Source organism: Pseudopipra pipra, chromosome 2 (assembly GCF_036250125.1).
Source record: "Pseudopipra pipra isolate bDixPip1 chromosome 2, bDixPip1.hap1, whole genome shotgun sequence".
NCBI classification, from domain to species: domain Eukaryota; kingdom Metazoa; phylum Chordata; class Aves; order Passeriformes; family Pipridae; genus Pseudopipra; species Pseudopipra pipra.
In genome coordinates, this window is record NC_087550.1 from 106,325,339 (window position 1) to 106,343,454 (window position 18,116).

Genomic DNA, 18,116 nt, shown 5'->3' on the forward strand with positions numbered 1-18,116 from the left:
GTGTGAAACTCATAGAATTCCAATTTACAACTTCTGATTTCCATTTTAAAAGTCCTTGGGCTTAAATCTCTACCACTTCATCTTCTTTAAGTGTAGAGAAATTCTTCAATGTTTGCAAAGTTCTTACACTCAGTAGAAGAGCATACAATATACATTAATAGGCATTATAGCTGTCAGTATTCATTGCAAGCTTAAGCGTTGTGGAATGTAAAGGACGAATGAAAACCTACACTAGAACAACTGAGGAAGCAGATAATGGCATAAATGTTATTTCACCTTTTGGCCACCTGTTGCAATACAGCCAAAGCCATCAGTGACTGAAAGTCATTACTGTTTGACAGCTGCTCCCTGTGCTTTTTGAAACCACTGTGTAATTGTTCTCAATCTTCTTTCTTGTGGACAGGTGTCCACACCATGATTAGCACTAATTGGCAATGTTGTTGGCAGTCACACAAGGGAAACTAATGAAAGAATGTGCATGGAGGGGGAATAGATTTCTCAGCCCCCAAAGCAATCTGTTTGTTTGGAGAACACAATGTCAGCTCTGTATCTCCCCCCTCCTCAAACATATTGTTTAGGAGAAGTCAAGTTGTTTTAACAGAGAGAAACACTGGCTAGTGTAAAAAGGAATTGAGGTTAATAATAGAAAAAAGACCTGGTTTAGGAATTTTTAAACTAGTGCCTTGATCAATGTTTGGTTGATTTTAACTTGGTTAGAAAGTAAGTTTTTAGAAAGGGGTTAAATGTGGAGAAAGAGCTTTAAAAATAAAACATCAAAAGGAGAACTCGGATTCCTTTCCCCCCCAGAATAACATCTAATTATGACATCATTAGGTCTGTCTCTTGAATGCTGTCATCATAGTCTTCATGACATCGTTAAGTGTGTGTCTCTCTCACAACCAACCCTCTTTGATCCACTGTCTGGATATGACTTTATATCTCCTTATCTGTTGGAATTGTACAGAACTCTTGGTAGATATAAGGTTTTCTTCATGTCTGCCATGTGAACACTCAGACACCTATAACATGATTGGGGAAGACCTTATGTAGCAGATGCTGTAAAGTCTCTACTTGTTTGAATTAGCGATTCTCTGTTCTCTCAATATGTGACATAATATCTGAATTTTGGTGAAACTGGATGTGTGCATGGTCTCATTAGCAGGAAAGGGTCGTGGTGACCAATGCATAATGAGCCATTCAGGAAGTTACATCACTCATTCTGAACAAAAATCTGGATGCCGATGTCATCTTCTATCCTAGTTGTTATTCCTTCCCTAGACACCTTAAAATTCTTACCTCTTATCTTGAGTTGCTAAGTCAAATCTGTTTCATACCTACCAGTTCTGCAAACTCTGAAGCAATCACCTTTGCCATAAGTGTTTGTAATTATGTCTTTAGAGGCTGATAGGTACAAGTTGATAGCATTTAGATACAGAGCCAAACATATCATAAACTTGTCCAGGTTTGTACATGATTTTGCAGTACAAATGAAAAAAATCTCCAAACAGTGATCAGACAGGAGTAGCTAACACTGAAGGAGGGAGCAGTAATGTATAGCTCTTAGCTCTCAGAGCAGGTAAAATTGAAACGTGACTTAAAAGGGCATGGGAAAAGTAAAAATAAAAAAGATGAAGATTGTGCTTGAGGAAAAAAGATCATTTCTAGGAAGCAAAGGCGGGTGGCTGAAGGAGAGCTCAGTTGGTGTGGGAAAGCCTGATACTGTTGTGCTACCATGCAGGAAAAAGTGAGAGGGCATGCATTGATTCTTGTATATCATTGCGTTCTCCTCAATGACTTATCAGCATGGAGCCAACTGCATCTTGTATAATGGATGTACTTTCTGTAGGATCAATACAGACTCATCACACACAGCTGGCAGCATTGAACATCTTTTCTGTCTCAGTCTACAGCATTTATTCTCTCTTGCCGCTTATCTCACCTTATGTCTTCCTATGACATGGCAATAGGTTTTGTTGGGTAATAATGAAAAAAAAGCCCGTCTCCACACAGACATATGAGTACAGATGAACAATGCCAAGGTGGAAACTTGATAATACCTTTCTAACCCCTCCCCAGCTGTTATGGGACAATGACCAGTCCCATGATCTGAGTGTGACACCCACCACAATGATTCAGAGGAAAGAGTATCTAGAGTACCTTTTGGACAGCAGGGATAGCCTATGGGAATATGAAACTTATTATGAGAAGCCAGAAAGCATATTTTGGAAATGCACAAGGTTTTTATGGGATGTTTTGGGGAGGAATCAAAAGTGGGGAAAAGGATGTATCTAGGTGATTTGGGGCAGAAAAGAATTTGTCAAAAGAGAGGGGTAAAAGGCTAGTTCCATGTAAAAAGGTTGCTGGACATGCCTGGCTCCTGGTCTTGTCACCATATTCCATTACTATTTTTGTGGGTGAAGGACCCTTTATTTTGTGTGCATATGTGTGCACGTAGGTCTGCTCCAGCAACTGGAGTAGGACTACAGGCACATGGGGCATGTGAGGCTGTGATCACAAGGAAATATCAAGGCAGTCTAGCTGGTGACATAGATAAATGTCTTGGGAGCTGGATATTGAAGCAGCCATAAGTCTAGGTCAGGTACTAGAGTGACCAGAGGGGCTGAGAGTGGACTTCTGGAGGGATCAGAGACTCCAAGACAAATTCTAGGAGCACCGTGTAGTCTGAGCATGGCCTGAGAGACCCATTTGGGGGTATGGTGGCCAGCTACTGTGTCTGCATGCAAATGCGTATATTATGTGCCTGTCTGTGAAGTGAGTGGTCTGTACCAGCAGCCAGAATGGGATTTGTACACCACATGCTGGGAGCTGGATAGACCTGTGATCTAACATCCAAATACAAGATAGACTGTGTAAGATCTCCTATTGAAGGGATCCATTTTGTATACATATGTATATATTTCCTATTAATAGATTTTAATCTTGATCAGAGGGGACACTGGCGCTGCTTGAGATCATGTGAGTGTTGTTTATTTCTGTTTACATTGTTCTTTGTGGCTTGCTGGATGTTTACCTATGTTTGTGCTGATACCTTCATGCATGCAGATACCTGCTGGGAGTACATGGTCATTCTACTTGCTGGCTGGATCTGGGGGCATGGAGCTGCAGCAGCCTTAACTCTTTTGTCTACTAGGTTTGGCAGCCCATAACAGGTTTTATTAAAGTTATACTTAGTATATATCATCATCATGAATGCAGAAAGAATCCTGGCAAACTCTGTATTTGTGTATTGCCAAACTCTGGGAGACTTTGGATGTTTTCCCAAACATGATCTTGTCTTCTGAGAATGAGGAAAATAACATACGGGAGGTAAAAGTTCTAAAACAAAGGAGGCAAGTAGAAACAGGAAACATTATATTTGGGCTAGTCTTCCCTGTAGTACATCTATTTTTATTTTCTAGAGAAATCTAATATTTTTATATTTTTATTTATCTTTAATAAGTAAAACAACCATGGAAAAGAAAAATGTAAGTGGATGTACTGAGGTTAGCTTTTCTGGAGAATGATTTCCTTGCTTCCTTTGCTAAAGTGCCTAGAGGTATCAGTATGTTAGGATAATTGCAGCATTTTATCATGTTGGCAGATGCTTTGTAATAATTTTTGTTCCCATTAAGCAACAATAGATGAAAGGAAACCTTGGCTCAGGACACCTGTTGGCAGCTTCACAGTTGCTACGGAATTAGAATTGCAGCAGTAGTTGTCACTCCAGACAGAATGTCACCTAAGAATGAGCTGGCATTTTAAGGGCTCCTGCATGTTTATAAAAGCTCAGTCCAGTCTAAGAGCACTGCCTCAAACTCCTAGTACAGCTCTCCTTTTACTTATTGCAGTGACAGGCAGTAGGTGAATCTCAGGACCCCAGATACATAGGAACATAGATCTCAGTTCCATTTCTGTGATAAAAAGTAAAGAGTTAGGATGAGTGCTTTTCAAACCTAAGAAAGTTATCTTCTGATTTTATTTACAGTCATTTATAATGCAGAGATTTTAATTATTTTAAGAAAAATTACAATATAACCTATAATGAAGGTATTTACTTGATGAGTATATTTTCAATATTTTCAGAAAAAGGAAGAAATCTTCAAGTAAATCCCCACTGTATGGTGTTCATATGTTGCTGTGAGTTCTTCTTTGCCTATTGTCTTCTGTCCCAGAGGGGTAAAACTGCAAATGGAATCACTGCAGGGGCACACCCTTCATATGATCTGTAAATGTACACTGTGAATGAGGTTATGTTTTAGTAATGGCACAGGCTGGTTAAAATGTCATGAACTGGTTTCACATGAAACATCAGAGAAGCTTTGAAACTGGAGACCAAAAGGAAATTAAACTCCTCTTAAATGCTACATAACATCATACTCAAAACTGTGTTACTATAACTATAGGGCAATGATAATTGGCTTTTTTGATATGAAATTGTATCAATAAAACACTCTATGCTGCTGAAGTACAATCTTTCTTGTAGCAATCCTCATACAGTATGACTGGAAACCAAGATGTTATATCGTTTTTTGCAGGAGACTCAGCTTTATAAATGTTTCTTAACTGAACATCTATTTTTTGTCTTAGAAGGTTGACTTCTGACAAGACAGAACTCCCGTGCCAAAATTTGAAGGCTGAAACTGAGCATCTGTGAATGCAGGAGAAATAATAGTATTGAAACCTATTTCCTAAAAACAAATTTAAAGGTAGCCAGTGGAATGTCTGGCTAAAGTTGAGGAAGAACTATATTCAGCTCTCTTCTTACCACCCTGCCAACCTTCAGGCTGGCACTTTATGCACTATAAGTTACACAGGTGCCCTCAACTCTGACACTAGCTTACACTTTCGTATTAAACATTGCTGGTATGGGACAGAGGCAATACACTTTCGGGTTATATACATTCTAAATCTCACAACTTCTGCACTCAAAGTTTTAAGTCCATTCAGCTTGATGAATTCAGATTGCCAAAAGCTTTTGCTTTTGAATAATTCAAGAAAGTCAGCTGTCAGTAGGTATATAATTTGGAAAATTGCCTTTGTACTTTTTAAAATCCTCGAGCATGTGCCAGGAACTGACTGAAGCTCAATTTTAACAGTTATGTACTAGATCTCAACTTGTACTGAGCTGTATTTATACGAATAGATACGGGTTTAGACTGCTTCCATCATTTTTTTACATAGACTCCAATATCACATTGGAGAAGAGTTTCACGTCGTGTTATTGAACTCAGAGTTGATAGGTCTGATGATTTCCATCAAGCTTTTCACTATGTCATGATACCTGAATGTCAATGATGCATTGCTACAAAGCTGTGAGCACTGCCAGCCTAATTCTGTGTTATTGCAAGGCACTAGAGCTGCTTGAACTCAATCATGGAGTAAAATGATAAGAACTCTTTAAAAGAGGGAGAGAGTGAAAAACTTTCTTGGGGAACCTAGGCATCCTGGATTGCACACAGCTGAAAGATGAAGTTTGGACATAGAAATTAAAAGCACATAAGCAAAATATAAACTATTACATGTAAGTCAATCTGTATAAACTAAACCATATGACTCATAAGCACGTGATAAGACTGAGCTGAATCTTACTGCATATAAAATTTCATATAAAGTAAGTCTGATGAACTCAAGGCATTTAGCACACTAACTCCTGAACTCCTATGAGCCTCATGGTCTCCTTGTTACTGAGGAGATGTGGTGGTGCATTGGCTTTTTTGTAGTATGACAGTGCTGCTTGGGAACCAAACCCTTGTTGTGTTCAGCACTCTGCAAGGATGTTATATGGAGACCTGCAGAACCCACACTTGCTAAAAAGCAGGAAAAGGATTTCCATGCCTGCCAGAAATACACTGTGAATATAACATATTTGATCTGCATATACATTTATATAAAAACATATATGTAGATTTATTAGGATCTGGACTGTATTTTTCCTTTGGAAATAGGATGAAAACTTTAAAACCTTTTAAAATGTATGGATTAATATGTCTATAATCATTACAGCTATGATTAACAGTAATTCTCTCTTCCAGTACACATTCAAAGCAGTAGAAAACAGTGCATTTAGCAAGATGCCATTTCTCTCCTCTGCAATCCACAATATGAAGGAAGAAACTAAGAGACATGAGGTGATGCAACTACACCAGTGCCTCCAGGATGCTTATGTTTCTTTTTATCTGCATCTAAGAAAATGTCTTGGCTTGCTAGAATCTGCAGTTACGGGGAGAGGAAGAATATGATGCGTAAAGTTAAAGTTTAGACAAGTGTCGTGTCATCAGCTTTGGAGGGTTGGCCTGAATTTTACTCTCTCAGTCATATGTCTCTTCCTATTTTTGTCAGAAAGAGACCTCTGTGCTCATGACTTTTATCCCATTTCAGGGTCAGTTCTCATATGATCCTTAAGTTATTTTCCACTTCTCTGGTCCAGTGTCCAGATTTGTTCCAGCAATGGATGATGGCTGAGTCTGTATGTAAGGCAATTACATTTGAAAACAAAAACGCAAAATTTGCTTGACTTTCTGTTAACTTGTTTTCTGCGGTGTAGAGGTCGTAATTGTGGATGAGGTGGGAAAGTTAATGCTAAAGCTCTAGGTGTTTTTTAACTGTTAATTTTGTTAATTCTCTGCTCTTTGAACCATGAGAATTACTGTAACTTTTTTTCCTGAGTAGTAAATTATTGTACCCCTCATTGCCTTCCAAATTACTGTTGTTTTTTCATCTATGCTTTTATTTTCTACCACTCCCTTTCTGCTTCTCTTTCCCTCATTGCTCCACTCTGACTTCCTTCATAAACATTTTGTTTTCTATTTCTTTCATTCCTCTCTTCATGCTTTTATCTGTGCTACTTCTTAAGCTTTCCCCCCGCTTAATGTTGTTACCTGGCCTAGAGTACAACCTTGTCTAATTGTGCAATGAGTAAAACCTTGCCTACTGTTCCTGCAAACCAGCCATGTAGCCATTGCTTAAGGAGTAATGAATTCACAATAATAATTAGCAGTCTATAAAAAGCTGTGAAACGATCACTTTTTTTCCCTGATTGTGGGCTGAGGTGTTGATAAGAGCCAAAATGTAGTTTATTTAACTCTAAAACTATTCTCTTACACAATCACAGTAATTTTTTTTCAGTTTTGAACAACACCTCTGGGCTAGCTGTGGGACTACATTTTACATGGTTGTCTACAAAAAGGTAAAACATAGCAAACTACTTTGGGCTTCTCTAGTTCAAGCCCATTATTTTGTAGTGTAAAGGTAAAAGAAGATATTTAGCAAATCACAATTAAGACTGAACAAGCCCCTCAGAACATTTTCTAGTTAATAAGGCTTTTTAAAAACATCTAAATCTGGGAGCATTGTGTTTCGCAGCCTTTTCATACAGGGCTTGTACCAAGCAGACCTCATAAAAAGACTTGACTAGGATGTAGCTTTGATATTTCAGAATGCCACATTAGGTAACTTTTAGAGCTTCTTTTATTGCTTAACTTGTGAGAGTATTTACTGAGTCTTTATTAGAAGTAGGTTTCCAGGTTTCTCTGCTTTTATCTTGCCACCTACAGTATTTAGTGAAGTCTAACTTGGGGAGGAATTGTTCTTGGCTTTATTCTCTAAGTGATCCAGTCCTAACAATGAGTCCATGATGATCAATTTAACTTAATTTATGTTTTGTCATAAACTGTTACCTTCTTGACTTGTCTGTGTAATATGCAGCCTCATTCAAAAGAGCTGTTGGATACGTTTTCAATTGCTTTGTGTGAGTCATTGTTCTAGAGGGAGCTTTTATTATAGTTTTAATACTGCAGATGATAAATTTACATGTATAAGCACAAGTATATGCTGTATTAGATTTATACCTCTTTCTTGTGTCTGCATATATTCATGCACAAATATACATTTGTATTAGTGTGCACACAGACTCACAGGGGCTTGGAGACAGAAGGATAAGAAGGAAACATTGCGATGTTGCCAAGAGTAAGCACAGTATCTTTGGTCATGATTATTATTCATTATTTATTCCTGTTGCTGCATATGACAAGGTTGTTCACACATAGTTGTCCCTACCTCTCTGGCATAGTCACTTAGGCTGCTTGCCTTTTTTCCATTCTAAGTCAGCAACTTTGAAAACAACACGATGTGAGAGAGGAGGAGGAAAGGCTGATTCTGAGCCTGCTGAAATGTCAAAAAAAGCCCACCTGAAATGAGAAGCTGAATACCTACCACCCCAAGAGACTATCTTTAACCTCCTGCAAGTACATGAACAGCTAATCAGGAAATAACTAACTACAAGAACATGGTACAGGGGGAGCAGTTTATAGAAGGTGAGACTGAACCACAGTAATTAGAAAAGTGGACCAGATCTAACTGGAGACCTTCCTGCTGGAGCCATACAAGTTAGGAGTAAAGGGTATGTGTGTGTTTGTTTGCTTGTCTGTTTGTTTCCGGCAACTGCTTTATGTTGCTAGGAGCAGGCAAGACAAGTTGCTCAAGCATAAGGTCTTGGTATATCTCCCTCACCTTGCCATCTGCAGCATGGACTGACATATTTGAGTCAGTCCCTCTGAGCTCCATCTGCATATCAAAGGCATTTTTTGAGTTCAGTTTATCTGCTCATTTTAGGTGTCTGCTTTAAGATGAGTGGTGCTCTGCTCATGCCTCCTCCTCTCCACTCCCTGCAGTGAGCACCCTGCTCCTATGAACAATCTGCAGCACCTGCCAAAGACATCTACACTGGATCAAATGACTCTCAGCTGAGCTTTGGGAGCTGGCTGCGCTTACTTTTGCCCTCAGTAAGCATGAGGTTAGCTGTATTGCCTGTACTGTGGTGAAGGATTTGAATTAGTGTAATTTACCTTGCATTTGCAGTAGGATACGTTTGCATGCGTGACTGGTCACTACTGTTCCTCTGAGGCAAGCTGTCATGTGTCTCCTCTGGCACTGATGCAGTTACTCTGACAGGAAAAGTGCTTCTATTACTACTTTTTCTGCTACGTGAGTCAATATCAGCCAATGTGGCAAAGTGGTTTAGCTTTTTTGCTGGTCTAAGCCAAGTTTGTGCTAGGAGCTGGCCTTGTAGTTGTGCCTGTGTGCAGGCTCAGATGTGGGACCGTGGAGGCATCAGTGCAAGGATCTGCTGGGGTGATCCCAGGGGGATAAAGTAACATCAGACATCCAATGGGTGAGGGATGGGGGGTAGAGTCCTTCAGAGAGTGAGTCAAAATGCACATTGTAAACTTTCTCCCCAGTGTTATCTCCACAGGAAACATAATTTTGGATGTCTAAAGTTCGAACCTGGCAACCATGTACACCTGACAGCAAAAGTAACTAATAAACACACTCAAGTAAACTAAATTGCCATTTAAAACACAAAGTGAAATAAAGAAATTAATTTCAAGTTTGTTGCTAATTGCAAAAAAACCTCTGGTTTCATTTTCAGGTTCATCTTTTTCACCACATCTAATTGGGAAACTGTGACATTAAAACTGGACAAGAACAAACTTAATTTTAAAAAACAAGTTGTCTTTCACATCTACTGTCAGTGACAATAGCCAGCTTTTTGTGTGTGATTCTGATAACATCAAAATGAGAAAGGCTGGAAGTGGTGCCCTCTTTGAGAATTTGGAATGAGGTTTTGGAACTTACTTTGGGTTTTCTGAACTATTTGAATTATTTACTGGCAGCCACAGGCAAGTGGCATTTTACAGTATGTTAAAAACAAGCTTTGATATCTGAAAATAGCTCCTTTGGTACAGTGCTTGTCTTCCTTGATTCTCACATAAACTGCATATTTATCATAGCTGAGTGGTAAATGGGGAGATTCTGCTGTTTTATATTCAGTGAAATGACAAGGTCAGTTTTAATTAAGCTGAGATCAAGCCCAGTCTGTATTGCACACTTCTGATTAGGTTACTTCAAATTAACATAAGTTTTTGGAGACTTCACTGAAGTCAGTGGTGTTAAACACCAGCTGTGCTGGCAGATAAGCGTGGGATATGAGAAGGAGATAGAATTCACATTGAAATTAGCACTTGGCACAATATAATTCTCTGATTGCAAACTATGCGAACTTGCCTGTGCTAATTGGTTGATTTTATTTGAAGCAGATGTTGTTAGCTTTCCCACTAATGATCTGGAGAGAAATTTTTTTTGAAAGACATGCCATGTTAGGTTCTCTGCAGTATAATAAGCTAATTACAACTTTAAGTACTTGCAGTAATTAGCACAATGTGTATAAAGTGGTCCTGATCTTTTCACCCTGCTGCATTATTGCTAGGACATCTAAAAAACAAAAAAAGAGAGCTAGCTGGATTTAGTTTCCCCAGTCTAGCTTTGTTTTCCCAGACTTTTATATTAAGGAGATAATGAGCTAGACTTTTATCCTTATTTTTAAGCACACCAAAAAGATTTAAACCTTTCACCTGTTTTCTCTAACTCTCTTCTCTAAATCAAATCTGTTTAGTTTTATCTATGTTCATTGATGTAAAGTCTTCCAGCATCTTAAAAAATCCCATTAGTAAATAGTTATGTACAGCAATGGAGTATTTGTTGTCTATTAATTCATTTAATCACTTGCCCATGGATTACCATGATGCAAAGTATATCTGACCTATAGAAAGAAAACAAACAAACCCACCCTGGAAGATTCCTTCTTTCAGAGCAATTGTGCTCCTTGTGGTTTGTACTGTTGATGATTAAAAACTGCTGTCAGTTTACAAAATAGACCCAGGGAGACCCATCAAGTGATCTTGCCTGCAGAAAAAAGGAAAATCAAAAAGAGTGATGTGAAAATGGTGAATCAGATATCATCCTCATAATACTTTTTGAAACTCAGTATGGCTGCTGCAGACGGTGGGTACACTACAGAAACGGCTGAGAATACAGTTTAACAAATACTTTGGTTTACCTAGAGGTCTCCTGGCATGGTTTGGTGAAACTTGCTCTTCAGAAACTTTCACCTGTTATTTACATCAAAGATGCTTTCACTTCTTAGTGGAAGTCACTGAAAGCCAGATAGAACCATTTGCACAATTTGTCACATTTCCCAGTTCCCTTGTTTTGTGGGCTGAGGAATGACATGCTTAACTGTCTTGGACAAATTATGCCATTTCAGCCATATCTTTGGGGCCCCAGCCACTTGTGTGACACACATAAGCTGGGTACCAGAGGCTGATGCCATAAGGCATTTCCTTACCAGTACCTGAGAGAAGGGTCAGGGACAGTCCTTTTGAGTTTGTGACCCGGATAACTGATTTATTGTCAGGAACTGCAAGGGCAGATATTTCCAGACAACAAGTGCCTTGGACAGGCATTTTTTGGTGGGCCATGGACTGAAGCCTGTTCACATTCAGCCAGGTTGAACCATGCTGTTTGCAGCCAGTGGACTGTCCCAGGTCTGTTTGCAAAGACTGGCACAGCAAGAAAGAGCGTGACAAAGGACAAGGCCCACACAGTCTTTTGGGCTGGCATGTGCAGGGGCATTCATGACACTTGAGGGGGTAGAGCAGGAGGGAGCTGTTGAGAACCTCAAGCAGCCAGCATTTTGGCTAGACTGACTGTCTGGTAAGATCCTCTTTCACAAAGTGCATCAGGCGCAAATGTTTCCTCTTTACGTCCGTTTAACTGCAAGTCATATTTGTGAACTCTGTTTCCCCTTGGTGCCTATCAGAACACAATAGTTTCAACCCATCATGTTTGTTTGTTTGTTTGTGTTTTTTTTTCCCCCTCTCGTCCTTTTCTATACTGGTTTTCAAAAAAAATGTCTCTTTTGCATCTTAGGTCATGGGTTGACTGTCCTTGTGTACCTCTGTAAAGTGCATGTAAAGAAGGTGTTCAAAAACAAATCTTGGATTTAGCATGGTATATCTCACTGAGGTATTTTCCTGGATTAGCAAAAGAGACCAAAAAGTTAAAATATTTATTTACTTCCATCAAACTTTCTTCTTTTAAATAAGCTGTTAAATCCACATCTTCAGAATGTGGGTAGGAAAAGGAAATATTTGTCATCATGGCAGCAGTGAGCTCTAAGGAAATCTTGAGTTAGTGCTAAATCCTAACTTAAAATAAACCTCAACTTGATTTCTGTAACCCCCTAAGACCAAATTAATTACCTTTATTTCCTGGGCCAAAATCTTCTATCTGTGGGTTTAAGCTAAAGCAAATATGCTACTTCCCTTCAGTCTGAAGAATTGGCAAGTAAATTTTCTTTGTTATTTTAATCTCATGATTCAATCTCCTGCTGCATTAATTTGGTGATTTGACTAATTGGTAGTTTAACCTATTATTAATGTTCCACCATTAATTTCCTGATGCAATTTTAATGACATCTTGATGTCACTATTGAATTAAAGTCTGTTTTAGTCTAAAAATAAAAGGAGAGCAGTAGTTTTAGATGTGGTTATCTATTTGCTGAATTTTAATGTCTTTCTCATTCTAATAAAAGTCATGGAAATACAGTGAGCTGTATCTTTTTAATGTAGCAGATTGGGTTTTAATCCTGAGTCAAACATTAATTTACCCAAGAATGTGGTTTTAACTGAAATAAACAGAGTCCATTACTTTGTTCCTAGCCCACTACTCTCTCTGGACATCCTACTTTTTTACACACAATATGTGTAAAAGCCTCTGTGTGAAAAGGCAGCTTCTGGATCAAGCAATGGTGACCACGAATATTCCCTCTGGACTATGGCAAAGTAACGATGCAGAAACACTTCCTGACTTTGCTACAGCTCATCCTAAGTCTCCACACAACTCTTTTTATTTCCTTATGCATCACTGCCTGCTCCTGACCCAATTAAAAGGAGATCTTACTTCATTCCTTTTGCCTTTTACATGTTTCATCTGTTTGTGGTGTAAATATGTCAGAGTAGAGACCATTTCCCAGCTATGCTTATGATCTCTACAGTGCCTGTTGGGATCTTGAAGGGCTGTATGAGACACATCAGTAACAGCAACTGGGTAATTAAAACCGAGTAATACCAGATATGGTGGAACCAGAATAACCTACAAACAGAAACTAAGAGAAAGAGTGACTCTACTGCTTCTGGAGCCTTGCAACAGCCCTTCTGAATCATGCCTGCATCACGCTGAATCTGACGCAGAGAAGTGCAAGATGTGTTGACAGAAATTGTAAGAAATGCCATGATGTGAACAGTCATCTCATTCTCTGATTTATTGAGCAGTGCAGTGCAGCTTGCAGGGGGATGAGCTATGCAGCTTGCCCAGCAGCAGATGTGGTGACAACCTGTGTCTGGCCACTCAGCACACACACAAAACTTCACCGCATCCAGGTCTTTCTTTGGCTAAAGAGACACTAAGGTCAAGGCACTGTTACCTAGCAACTAATGAGAGCTGATTAATCCATTTGTGGGCGTCACATGCTGCGGTGATGTATGGGAGCCTGTGTTTGCTTCTACTGTTTGTGTAGTAGCAGGAAAAGCAAGTAATAAACAACATCAGTAATGCTGACGATGGTATCATTAAATGTCTAAATAACCACAGACAACAGTGACTTTCTGTTTTTAATGCTAGCATTAGATTTTGAATTTCTAAACTTCACTCTTGTTTCTTTGAAGGCTTTGGTATAGACGGGATTTAAATGTGAAGGGAATCATCCTGGTAGATACAGGACAATCCAGTTTTTCCGGAAAAGAAAGCTCTTTGCTTTCCAGCAGATTCCCTGTGTAAGCCAAGCTTCCCCTAATCTTCATTGTATGTTCCACAAAAGCCTGATCAAACTAAAAGAAAGCGAAACTTTACTGAAAGCAATTCTTTTGAGTTTTAGCAGCTCCTGAAGAGTTAAATAAAAATAGGGTATTTTATAATGCATCTACTTGCTGTCTGCACTGCACGCTCCAGAAGGGCAGTACCTCACCCCGTCAATGTTTAATGAACTGTGCAGTTCCATATGATTTATCATTGCTGGTGTTCCACCAGGAATGATCAATAATATATTCCATATAATTTCTTTTTACTTCCAAATGCACACAGCAGGGTAAAGGAACTTCTATTAAATTGTTGGAAAAAAGTAGAACACTTTCCATATTTTAACAGAGAAGACCCCAGCAGACTTGGTTAGCGTTTTAAAAACCTGAAGTCAAAAGCAAGATCTTTCACACACAGTTTGCTTATCTTTAAACAGAAGATCTCAGGAAAAAAAAGACTTTATATGTGCGAAAGAATCTTTAGAGTGAATAGTTTTAACAGAGGAGATAAAACTTAGGAGAATTTATTTTTTACAGCTCAGTTTAGGCAATAAAGCCATAAAAGCAAACTCCCAGAGGCTCCAAAACAAGCAACAAGCAGTACAGTTTGGCTCAGACCCAGATGAAGTGCAATGTTGTCCTGTTTTTCCTGCCCTTCATCTTTCCACTCCCTCAAATGCCCTGCTTAATATCTTCTGTTTTTGGGCATTAATTTTACATTTTTTCTTCCAGGCTCAAGAGGATAATGAAAAGCAAAATTGTCTCCCTTAAAATGGTCCAATTGTTTTGGAGGCAGAAGTAAAGAGGGAGGGCCAGTTCTCTTGCTGCAACCAGATCAATCTGAGGTTTAATACATTTTTTTGCTCCTATCATGATCAGTTACCCTTTTCAGTCTTGTTTATTCCAACCACTGAGAAAATTGTGGCTGGAGAAATTTTCTTCTGATTAGTGATTAGACACAAAAGGAAATTTGGGCTGTCTTACCCACTCATTCCATTTCCTTTGTGCTAGGCTCTTACCAACACTTATTCTTTCTCACTAGACTTTTCTCAGAAGGCTCATTCTTGTGTGCTGTGTTCACACTCCCCAAAAAACACGGCAATCAGATGTTTGCCCCTTGACTAAGGGTGCTTTGGAGCTGGAAGTGTTAGGTCTGATTTGCTTTTCTAAATCTCTGCGAGCGCTGTCGGAAGTGGCTGATGCCGGCTAAGGAACGTCTGATAACACCTGCTGCACAGACCGTGCGAAAGAGCAAGGCATCTCTGCCCACAAAGTCAGAACATGAGAGTCAGAGCGTGGGGACACTGTAGGCTGTCTTCTTCAAGTGTATTTACGCCTAATTGATCTCTGCAGCTCATGAGAGGCAGCTGTATGGTCTTTATGAAGATAAAGAGGAGGTTTTTCAAGCAAGTAAAGATGCCTTTTCCATAGTGTTTATAACCCACTAACCTCCTCTCCACCTCCCCATAACTGTCCAGTGTCCCCACCACATAGAAAGCAAACATGGCAGAAAGGCCTTTATAGCCTTTACAACAAGGAAGAAGCACCTCCACTGTAACTCCCACTAAATTAATTTTTTTTTTTTCAAGAGTAGAAAAGAGGGCAAAGGAAGCTGATGATTTTTCCTGATTTATAGAATGGCTTGGGTTGAAAGGGACATTAAAGACCATCTAGTTCCAACATATAGGGGACATTTACCTGAGATCAATTGTGTATTTGCTGTTCAGTACATTTTAGTCTCTCACCTTCCCTAGCAGAAAAATATTGCTGGAGACAGATAAAAGGTGTTTGAAAACCCAGCTCTGAGATAAATCATGCTGGTGGGAGCAGGGGGTGGATGAGAAAAGAGACATGACAAGCCTGGACTGTGTTGAGCAATTAGACTTTTTTTTTCCCTGCAGGGGATTTTTCTGTCCTTGTTCACTTTACTCTTTAGTCCTGCTCTCTGTCTCTCTCTCTGTGGCCTTCAGAGTTTATCATCTCACCCAGCTTGCCCAGTTTCCCACCAGGAGTGGACACTGCTCTCCAGCTTCTTAAAACTTGGAGTCACTATGATGCCTCTGAATCACTTTGCTTTATCAGTGGTCACATCTCTATTCTGAAATGCTATAGGTTTTTTGTTCAAAATCGTTCAGTAGATAGATGAGGATGCTCTCACAGCAAAGTCCTTTCATATAAGTATAGTTCAGCACTGAAAGAACCTCTTCTGATGCCTGCTTGGTTGTTTTAAACAGTTTGTTTTAAGCTTCATACAAACCCCCAATTAAGTGCTTTAACCACTGAGTTCCCCTTGCTTTCCTTTTGTGTAGCTCTGTGAAAGATTGAGAGTCTTTTTTTCCTCTCCCCTATAGGTGGAGATAAGGTTGCTCTTGGGATATAGTTTCAGGCTGGGCCATTTCAGCCGGTATCCTAAAGTGTTTTCACTATGCTGTTACAAGTGGCACACTTAGCAAAGGAAGGACTCGCTTCTTTCCTGAGGAATAAGAAATACCCTACCTTAACAGGCAACAGAAGTCTTCCATGGACTGGAAGGGGATCACCACAGCCTGTTTCACCTATGGAGAGACAGAGGTTAAATTATGGGCATACAGTGCATTGCTCCCTGGTACGCCAACAGAAACTTACTCTGAAGATGGAGAGCCTGTGAGAGACACTGGGTTCTCACAGGTCATCTCAGGCCACCAGAGTATGCATCTCCAGCTCCCCTCTAACACTCCCACACGCTGGGTACCTACCAAAACTTGGTGGGTTCTAACACTGTGGATATTTTGCCTGGGATGAACCCACTCACCACGTGACACCACTCTCTGTGGTGTTATTCTCCTTTTTTTGCAAGACACCATTTTTGCTTTGTGTTTGTACTGTACATATTCCTCTATAGCTGGGTCTGTACAACAGAAATAACAGCTTTGTTTTAATGACAGGGGAGCTGGCAGGTTTTTAACCATAGTCTGTTTTTATTGAATGTCTATCACTGATATGAGTTCTTCTAAGTTTGTCTTCCTTCTCAACTCTATAATCTGTTTTTCTTTGTGCAATATTGATTTTTTTTTTCTTAGAAAAGAGAGCCAAAATCAATTATAACTAAACCATTTTTGACACTTTTGGCTTTGTTTTGTGGTACCAGTTAATCACATGTTCATAAATATGCTAACATACAGGTCAGAAAGATGACGTTAAAATTTAATGCATTTGGGGAAAATAAATTAAAAAGGTCTGCTGGAGAGGTTTTGCCATAGTTCTCTTCCTGGAGTCTGTCAGAGGATGCATAAACCTGTGACCTTTTTTGTACACAATTACAATATATCTCCTCTATCTAAAGTCAGATAATTACAAGGTTACATAGTCCCTTGGCAGGCTGAAGGAAAGGTTACTCTCGTTTTCTTCCAAAGGCTTTAGAGTAATGCTATGCTCTGGAAAGGTGCACAGTCATTTAATCCAGTGTGAATGGAGAGGAGGAGTGGTGTCTCCTGCCATTGCTGCTTAGTTACTAATGGAATGACAATCCTGAATTTATGTTTAGTTAGCACTATCATTCTCCTTATGCATGCAGCATCCTGTACGCAGGTTTGTCTGCAGGGGTTGACTGGAGCCAATGCTCAGTGACTCCTACCAACATCTTCCAGGTGGAACCAGCAGTTTCTTCAAGATTTAAGCTATAGGACTTTTAATGAACTGCCTAAGGCTGGTTGGGAAGATAAACTTCTGAATGGGAAACTGTACAGTACAGTCAAAATGGATGTCTGCCAGATGGCAGAAAAATGAATCAAATCCACACCTGTGTAGTCAGTGGGATTCAGCCTGGGAATTTCTTTTGGTCTGTATCTGGGAGGCGTACCCAGTCCCTCTGCCTTCAGCATCAAAGCTGAAACCAGATGATGACGACTATGTAAGTGGTAACTTTACCCAGCACAGCCTTAGTCACTTCAAAGGGTGTCAGTCAGATGTGAGGACTCAAGCTGAGCCTGGTGCTATGTTCTAGACCTGACCCTGACCAAAATGGTAATGTAAAAAATGGGGAGTTAGATGGCAGTTTCCTCCCCAGGGCAGAATCTGTCACAGAATGGTTAGCAGGGTACGGACACGTGTGCTATTGAACAGCTAGCAACGGCATAGGTAGGGCAACTGTGAACTTCTGGACAGGAAAAGAATAGGAAGTGATGGATGTAACAACAGCTGCAGATGGGCAAATGTGTTCACATACTGGTGCTGCAAATTACAAAAGAAGAAACTTACTACTTAAAGTCCTTTAAATTCATCAGCTCACCCACATCCAGTTTAATTGATCCCTCTGCTATAACAATGCCAGCCACCATATACGATGGATTCCTCATTGTGATGTATGATGCTCCAAAGCTTTGTTGCCATAAAGATGATGACTCTGTCCCAAGCAGGTGGCAAAATCCTCTTCTTTTTCTTGCCCAT

At 39.7% G+C, this 18,116-nt stretch overlaps 1 long non-coding RNA gene across 1 annotated transcript; it reads right to left on the reverse strand.

The window, feature by feature from the left end:
• Positions 1-8,012: 8,012 nt before the first annotated feature.
• On the reverse strand, positions 8,013-16,243 carry LOC135407109 (uncharacterized). Its single transcript, XR_010426703.1, has 4 exons — positions 16,188-16,243; positions 10,625-10,740; positions 8,844-8,942; positions 8,013-8,163 (listed from the first exon to the last, which is right to left on the reverse strand). It is a non-coding gene; the product is annotated as an uncharacterized LOC135407109 (long non-coding RNA).
• Positions 16,244-18,116: the final 1,873 nt, after the last annotated feature.